General features: G+C 40.3%; 1 pseudogene; it reads right to left on the reverse strand.

The window, feature by feature from the left end:
* Positions 1–7,576: 7,576 nt before the first annotated feature.
* On the reverse strand, positions 7,577–9,381 carry LOC149926212 (large subunit ribosomal RNA; annotated as a pseudogene).
* Positions 9,382–9,620: the final 239 nt, after the last annotated feature.

Below are 9,620 nucleotides of genomic sequence, written 5' to 3' on the forward strand. Positions count from 1 at the left end.
TCTCCAGATGTCTCGATCATGGGCCCCATAAACGATATAATAGCGTTGATGAGTCTATTTAAAAATAAATGAATAAGTAAATAAATAAAATAATTGTAAAGTACATATAACGAATATATGAACATACGTTACTCCATTAGCGTTCATGCTATTAATCGGCAGTTCATTGGGAACGGGGGAGGGGGATGGATGTTGAACGGCTCCATCTAACAGTGATGTACTCGGGGCGTATGGAAGAGTCTCAGCATCTGAGCTGTACACATTTAAATTAGCATTACATTCGAGTGAAAATAAAAAAAGAGTATTTATGGTTTAGTTAAACTTACTCATATTGGTAGTCATTCGGTGGAATAGGACTCGAGCCGTAGGGCAAAGCATCAGCATCAGAGCTGCACACATTTAATTTACTATTACATTCGGAAGAAAATAAAAAGTGTTTATGGAAATAGTTTTACTTACTCATATTGGAAGTCATTCGGTGGAATGTAATCGATGTCCCGACTGAATTCGCCGGAACTCTCAGAATCAGTACGAGGGCGTTTGACCATTTTGGATAATTTTAAAGATGGAGGTATTGAGACTGTTTATTGAGCTCTGAATACTCGATGGAAATAAGATGGGTTTTTATACCCTGCCCGAACTTTGTATTGTGATTACACATTGCTAACTTCTCAAATCCAATCATTGAAATAAACATTGAACTCAAATAACATATGGAATTTAATAAATTTCCCCATATTACAATATCTATTGTGCTAATTTATAAATAAAGACAGTATCAATGTGTCATCGCTTATCGAAATGTTTTTGGGTATTTACCAAGCTAATCCTTGTTGTTTTTATCATGACGTTGATAGATATCAATTTATGTACGAAAAGCTTCAAATTAAATCAGTTTGAACAAACTATGATATTTAAATAACCCTTAACTATAACGCATCATCGGCTCAAAGACCAAGTTATTTCTCTGATAGCGTCATATAAAAACGGATAGACATTAGCCATCTATTCATTATCCCAGTCATCCACGATACTATACTTAGTAGATAACTTCGGTTCGAGTTAAAATTAATTATGTTTCCTTGCGATCAGTGCTCTTCTACATTTTCCGCGGAAAAAAATCTCATCATACTTCGAAGATAATAATTATAGCTACGATTAATATCGCAGTCAGTACTTTCGGATATTTAAAAAATGAATTAGTGAGACCGGTTAAAATAGCAGCTTCCATCGCACTACCGTCCATTGTGGTGGATAGGTTTGAAATGAAGAGAAAGTATACTTGTTTTCATATTTAATAAAATTTTATTCCAAACGTTACAAGACAATCCAATTTTGGAACCCGTTTCCAGTCATATTACCATCATTATTGTTAGATTTTAAATCCACAGTAGCTTCCATTTTACGTTTACTTTTACTTTTATTAACTATTATTTCTCTAAATAATGATTAAGGTACATTTTCTTTTACTAAACAATCGTAAAACTCGTCAACTCCGGGAACGATTTTAATTTTTCTAGAATTAACTGCCCAATACGCCAAAAGATCTATAATATGCGAACCGGAAATTGTATCACCGCGATATATTAATTCACCATTGTCGTTAAATTTTATATTTGTAGATGTTTCTATCCATTTGTACAACGCCAAACACTGATCGATATAATAGTCTGGAATAACAGAGGCGATTTGCGTTTTCCAGTTCTTAACCAAAGTGTTTTTACTTTCTTTTACTACCTTATTTAGACGTTGTTGTAATTTGTGATTAAAAATATTTAGCTTTTCAGTTTTTTTCAATTTTTTATGTTCCATAGCGTTATTAGGATCAGTATGTAGTTCGAGGAGAGTATCCACTTTCGGTATCGGCGCGCTATTTTTCCCTGCTTCGGAACTTTGGAGTCTTCTAAAAACGTCTTCGGAAACCAGCATCATTTTCCGAGCCATCACTTGATTGCCTTGCTAATAGCGGCGCCTGCCACGGAGCTGAGAATTGAAAGGATCGGGGCCAATAAAATAGGTAAAAATCCACCTGTTTGATTAAGGATCTTTCTTTTCTTTGACGGAGATAACTTTCGATTGAAATTACGAAGAACACTACGATGTTTCTTCAACCGCTTCTTGTGGTCGTCTGAAATTTTCACGGAACCGCGCAAAACATTTATACAGCATTCGGCTAAAGTTTTCAATTCTTCATTACTAGCGTTTTTAATTGCAGCTTTTCTTTGGCGCGCTTTACCGGATGATAAATATTTCAAAAAGGTTATATTTTCTCGCAACCTATTCGGCGGAACCATGTCGCGATTTTATGCGCTTTAACGATGGCGCAGCGATTAGGATCTCGATGGAACTTACAATGTTCCGGCGGGTTAATACAGTATATGGTCGAAAGACGGGGGCAACTCAAGTCTTCAACGTTTTTAACGTCAACCGACAAATATTTTGAGAGAACCTGCGCTTTTTCTACTCCCTTACAATAAAAGGTGTTTGCCCTTTCTCGAATTATTTTAGCGATTTCGTGTAGACTACTATAATCATGTTCTCCCTCGTCCCAACGTACGTCGCAAATGTTCCACGTTAGCCATCTGCACTGTCTTTTATCCTCCGGAGATAGATCCGAAAATGGGAATGGTGGTCTGAATGTCCACGCTTGATAGTTTCCCGTTTCATCTACGTTAATGATCCATTCCCCGCCCGCTCTATAGAAGTTTGCTTCAATAAAACCAGTCATTTCTCGGCAGTTTAATCTGTCGTCAATAAAGTTTTGTTAAGAGAAGGCTCAACATTTTTCAAACAGTCCGGGTATTTAAAAGTTTACTCACATAACAACGTCTTGAAGGCGAAATTCACTACAGCTCTTTGAAGATTTTCCTTTGGCAGCTTTCCGGATCAGAATGATTTTCCTCAAAAAACTCCATCCCTTTTTAAGGAATCTCGCATGGGTTGAAGTTCACGTAAATATTGCTAAGTACAGTACAATGTTGACTGATATATCACAATAAATTTCCCCAATTAAACTAAACCCCTGATGCCGCTTGCTCTCCTGGTATAATTCCAGACCGAAGTCTATGTTTATCAAGTGTATTTGGTTTAAGATCAACTAACAATTTCCCTAATTAATCTAATCGGATAGATTTCGCAAGGGGTCTTTCCATGTTGTTGTTAAAACTTTCCCCGATGCCGCTTGCTCTCCTGGTATAATTCCAGACCGAAGTCTATGTTTATCAAGTGTATTTGGTTTAAGATCAACTAACAATTTCCCTAATTAATCTAATCGGATAGATTTCGCAAGGGGTCTTTCCATGTTGTTGTTAAAACTTTCCCCGATGCCGCTTGCTCTCCTGGTATAATTCCAGACCGAAGTCTATGTTTATCAAGTGTATTTGGTTTAAGATCAACTAACAATTTCCCTAATTAATCTAATCGGATAGATTTCGCAAGGGGTCTTTCCATGTTGTTGTTAAAACTTTCCCCGATGCCGCTTGCTCTCCTGGTATAATTCCAGACCGAAGTCTATGTTTATCAAGTGTATTTGGTTTAAGATCAACTAACAATTTCCCTAATTAATCCAATCGGATAGATTTCGCAAGGGGTCTTTCCATGTTGTTGTTAAAACTTTCCCCGATGCCGCTTGCTCTCCTGGTATAATTCCAGACCGAAGTCTATGTTTATCAAGTGTATTTGGTTTAAGATCAACTAACAATTTCCCTAATTAATCTAATCGGATAGATTTCGCAAGGGGTCTTTCCATGTTGTTGTTAAAACTTTCCCCGATGCCGCTTGCTCTCCTGGTATAATTCCAGACCGAAGTCTATGTTTATCAAGTGTATTTGGTTTAAGATCAACTAACAATTTCCCTAATTAATCTAATCGGATAGATTTCTCAAGGGGTCTTTCCATGTTGTTGTTAAAACTTTCCCCGATGCCGCTTGCTCTCCTGGTATAATTCCAGACCGAAGTCTATGTTTATCATGTGTACTTGGTTTAAGATCAACTAACAAGTAACCGTACGGTTGAGCTACGGCCTGTTTGAACGCGTCTATGACGAACTTACTATTTCCTGGTGATATTTGCTTCGCAAGATGGTATATAGCTGACTGGTCACGTGGTGATTTAAAAATAACTAAGTAGTGCGAATTCAGGTTCAAAGTTCGTATCTCTTTACCGGGTAGTATAAGTTTTGCATTAGAATCAGGATTGAGGTATTGCGGTGATGGATTACTCTAACGAAGAGATTTGTCACGTCTTTGTTATTGGCAATCTCGCATAGCAAATCATCAAGTATTACTAAATTCTTTATATTCGGATCGAGAATATTCACGTCTAAAAGTCCTTCGAGAAATTCCACCGCTGGCGAGTAATTCAGTACAGAATTAAACAAAGTAGATTGATATTCGGTGTAACACCATATTACTCTCCCAGGAACTGGGTAAATACATTTTTCCATATTCTTAATTAGGTTTGCCACAAACACGGACTTTCCCGATTGGGTAGCGCCGCTTATTATTCCGTTAAAAGGGTGCTTTAGGCTTAGGTCTATTTCCATGACTACTAATGTCTAAGAGCAAAGAAGGAATGATATTTATTCAACAAAGTTATTTTATTTATAGAAGCATTTTTTTCGAAGTACAAATAATAATAGTTAAAATTTGTTTACAAAATTCGTGACTCAAAAATGTTTTATTTAGAAATACACTATGAGTAGCAATAATATCAAGAGTCTTCACAGCATTCGGGTAGGCTGTATCTACTCTCTCGGACCAATCTTGAACTAAACAGTCATGTTCTAATTGCGACGGGAGGGAATACATACAACCGTTACAGTTTAATTGAATTGATTCGCGTAGCTGGGACACTACGTTATCCGCGATCAAATCTCGAACCCGTATGGTCTCTCCTAAGATTGTCATTACATTTTCGTACTTCTCAAGTAAAGTCGTCCACAGCTCAAGTCCAACGTTAAACCCTTTCTTGGTTGGGAAGCGCATTCCGTAGTTCTTTCCAGTTCCAGGGACCATCTCTCGAATGTCCAACACACGCCGGTCTTGATAAGTAGACATCTCGATACGTTTGGTTGCCGAGCCTTCGAAGAACGATGAAGAGGGTTGGATAGTTTCGCTTTCCAGGAATGACGTGATCACCATTCGTCTGTTCCATAACTCTTTGAATTCTGCCTCAGTCAAAATGATTCCCGATGAGCCGTCCGTAAGTCCTAGCTTAATTTTCCCTTCCGCGGTGATAGATACCGCTTTCTTCGCCGAAATTTGAAAAACGTTTGTTCCGGACCTTAAAATATAAAATATTTCTATGGTTCGTTGTCGAACGTGAAAGTTTTAAGTTAGTGAAAAAAAATTATACTTACATTTCAGAGTCTGAGGTTTCGTCTTCTTCACTTTGGATGTCGATGGAGAGAATGGTGTTAATGGTCTCACTCTCGACTTTTATACTCCATTAAGAGCATAAAGGTCGATGATGATATCATATACAATCGTCATTGGATTTTCCAAGATGTATTTACGCTCTTGAAATGTTGGTTTTCTTCTATATTTGAAATTAATTGTTTATTGGGGTAAAGGTCTATACATTAATCTAATGAATACGTTATTTCACAATTTGTTTTTCTCGTGTGGAAAATGTAAATGCCCCTTTGCACCCTTTATCGTTTTGAACTCTGTGTTGTACGTCATTTGTATCCATTTGATAAATACCGGAGATAATAATGGTTGGAATTCCAATTTAATAAGCATACTGAAATGCTGTTTATTTCTAAAAACATGATTGACCCTGTCTTCGCACGGTATAATGTGTACAGTAACATAACACAAAATGTCTTATACACCTTCAATTCTCTGTCCTCGAAGTACTTTCAGTTCTCTGTCCGCTAAGTACTTTCAGTTCTCTGTCCTCTACGTACTGATAGGCATAAATCACCCTAGGTTAGGTTCGCGAATTTTTTTACCAAGAAAAATCACCCTAGGATAGGTACGCAAACGTTTCACTCCCCATTTAAAAATGAGAAATAACCCTAGGATAGGTACACGTTAACTTTTGACTCTCCTTGAAAATAATCCTAGAATAGGCACGTGAACTTTTGGCTCCCCCTTGTTGGATATGAACGCGAACTTTTGGTTCCCCCTTGGTTCCCCCGGCCCCCCTTCCCTCCCCCGTTGTTTCAACATAAACCTCAGTATATGTATATAAATGTATCGTTTAAGAAAAAAAGGTGAAAGTTAAGAACATAATGAACATATAATTTTTAAAGTGTTTGTTTTAGAGGAGGTTTGAAATGGTAGGGGGGAATTTGAAATGGATCTGTTTGTCCGTTGGAATGTTAATTTTATATGATAGTTTATCATTGTTGGTCAATTGTGGTATAGTTTTTATAGGTATTTTTTTTAGTTTGAAGTTCTGGGGTTTGGAGGTTGGCAACCCTGTTCAATTCATATAGATAAAGGAATCGGTATTTGTTATAGGTGTAGTGGTTCTTCGTAAGGTTAGGTTAGGTGGTTAGTTTTACGGTGTATATTGGTTGGGTAGAAGGGTTTGTGAATTGGTTGTGTTAATAGGGACAGATTATCGGCTCTTTGTCTTGTGGTAAATGTTTCTTGGAAGCTATGGCAGCTAAAGCGGTTAAGGGCGAATGTTCGGGTTTAGGCGAAGCATCGGGTGGGTGGGAAGATGGGTTAGTGTTTAATTGTTTAGTCAAAAGTGAGCCATCGAAGAAAGGGTAAGTTTATGGTTTAGTTTGTTGATTTTGTGTAGAATTCTTGATAGTGGTAAACGGATTAAATATTCGGCGCGGGACGATGGGATTTTAGTTAAAATTGTTAATGGGGCGTTGGACGGGAGGGGTATATCTGGGCTCTAGTTGTGGGTCAGAATAGCCTCGTACGCGAAACAAACAATCTATTTTAATAATAAGACTGCTGAGGTTGCGAACGCATTATTTGAAAACTATTCAGGGCCCTTTAAGATATGGTGTTAGTAAATATGGAATTGTTAATAATTGAATTTGTTGTTAAATATTGATATATTGCAAGGCTAGCGCTAGGATTTTCGGGCCCCAGGTAATTTTTACTAAAAAATTGTTTTTTTTGGAAATTGTCAGATAATTTTAGTTAGGCACCCGTTCCGGCGGGTCCATTTCGGAGGCCCGGGCCCGGGGTACTTTTGCCCTAACGCCGGCCGTGATAAATTGATGCAATATATGTAGGAGGCTGAAGTTTTAATTAGGAAGGAGGAGGAGAAGGAGTTACGGAGGAAGGAGGTGGTGGTGGAAGATGAGAAGGTTTTAGAAGGGGTGGCGGAAGTGGAGGAGTCGTTGGAAAGGATGGTGCCGTAGAGAGACGTAAGAGTTAAGTTTCACTTTTATAAATGTGGGTATTGGTGTTGCGAGTTTATCGGCATTTCATGTTTATTTTTTATATCGGAGACTTGGGCGTAAGCGGATGTGGATGAAGTTTAACGAATATTTGAATATGTAGTTGCTGGCGAAATAATTGGTTTTTCTATATTTCGATTGTATCTATAATTTGCTCTAAGTATTTTTTCTATTTTAATTTATTTTCATACATAGATAACAATGAATAAAAGAGTATTTCTCCATGCAGTTCCCCTGTGCATTATTCAAATTTGGAGAACAAACAACATCTAAAATATATCATAAATTGCATTTCACCCAATAACGTTCGACTCAACAATCAAGAAAGTATGCGCGCGGGGCTTTACGGAAACACCATCCCTATCTCCATGCGACTTATTCCACGGAGTCGAATCCTAACAAATGAAAGACAACTCTTCCCGGGACGCCCATCGACGTCTCCAAGCTCGTTTGCGTTACCGCAATGTACTCCCCGAAGGGGACAATCTCTGTGTCCGGGTTCTGGAATATTAACCCGATTCCCTTTCTGCCACCACCGAAACTTGCATTGAGAGGTCTGACCTCGAAACGGATTTCTCCTATCTCTTAGGACCGACTGACCAATGTTTCACTGCCGTTGACATGGAACCCTTCTCTACGCCCGGCACTTTCGAAGCGCGCCTCCGCGCCCCTCCTACTCACTTCTTAACGGATACAGACTTCCATGGCGACTGTCCTGCTGTCTATAGCAACGAACACCTTTCCTGGGATCTCATGAGTGTCGCGCATCGGGCCCCTTAACCTGTCGTTTGGTCCATCCCACAGCGCCAGTTCTGCTTACCAAAAGTGGCCCACTCGGCACTCGCATCCAAGTGACTGTCCGGGCTTCAGTCGAGAAAACAGGACTTCTCACTCATTTGAAGTTTGATGATAGGTTGTGGTCTTTTCGACCCCAGGGCCACTAATCATTTGCTTTACCGGATGAGACTGCAACCTCCGAGTGCCAGCTATCCCGAGGGAATCTTCGAAGGTAACCAGCTTCTTGATTGTTCGATTAGTCTTTCGCCCCTATATCCAGGTCTGACGATCGATTTTTACGTAACAATCGCTACAAACCTCCACCAGTTTGCTCTGGCTTCGTTCTGCCCAGGCATAGTTCGCCATCTTTCGGGTCCCAACGTGTACGCTCTCGCTCTGCCCCGTCGACGTGGTTATCAGGACGGCCCCTCGGTGTGCCCGCTTCCACGAGGAACGCGGGATCCCAAGGCAGCCACCTATCCCGTCGCATCGCTCCCACTAAAAACGGGAGTGCCGCACAGGGCTAGTATAGTCCCTGGTCTAGCGATTGCTCACTCGTGAAACGAGCCGGCTAAAACACCGCCAGCACACTCCCGAAAGAGCGCGCCGCCGGCCACCTTCCCGTGCCCGCTTTCAAAGATAGACATCTTTCAGTGACCAGACTGGTCGCAGCGTAGGTTGAACGGAAGGAAATGAGCCAAACGGTCAGCAGCCAGTGCACGCCCGGCCGAACCTTTGAAGACGTGCGACTGAATCTCTCCGACGATCATTTTTGAGGGTCTACCCGTTTACCTCTCAACGTTTTCACGCACTCTTGTACTCTCTCTTCAAAGTTATTAAAACTTTTCCTCACGGTACTTGTTCGTTATCGGTTTCGTGGTCGTATTTAGCCTAAGATGGAGTTAACCATCGACTTTGGGCTTCATTCTGAACAAACCAACTCCAAGGAATTTGCAAGCGACTATGGGCCTTGCACCCTCTATGGGCGACAGCCCCAGTCCGGGGGACTTGCGCTTACGTCAACCTTCGGTCACGCTATTCCTAAACACCAAATTGTTATCTCGCCCCTTCGGGACGGGCGCTTGGGTGCTGGGCTCCTATGTGTTCACTCGTCGCTACTTAGGGAATCTCAGTTGACAAACGGTTAGAGCCGACGGAGACTTCCTATTCGACTCAAAAATAAATCTTTCAGAATTCTCGCGCTATTTCGGCGTAACCTTTTCGATTTTTTTAAATATTTACCTCTTCCGTCCACCCATGCTGGAAAAGAATTCCAATTGGATGGCCCGGGCCACTTCGAGAGTATAAGAAAGTGGTTACCGCATTGCGCGGGGCGATCGTTTTAAAAGAAATGCGCTAACGACCACGGTGCTCTTGTTTTTTCGCTCGGAGAAAGATAAGAAAAACGAAATTGAGATCGGAACGTCGTAGGATCACGAGGAACCCTAGTCACACTCGCGTTCTT

This window comes from Leiobunum rupestre, chromosome 10 (assembly GCF_980474605.1).
Source record: "Leiobunum rupestre chromosome 10, qqLeiRupe1.1.hap1, whole genome shotgun sequence".
NCBI lineage: Eukaryota > Metazoa > Arthropoda > Arachnida > Opiliones > Sclerosomatidae > Leiobunum > Leiobunum rupestre.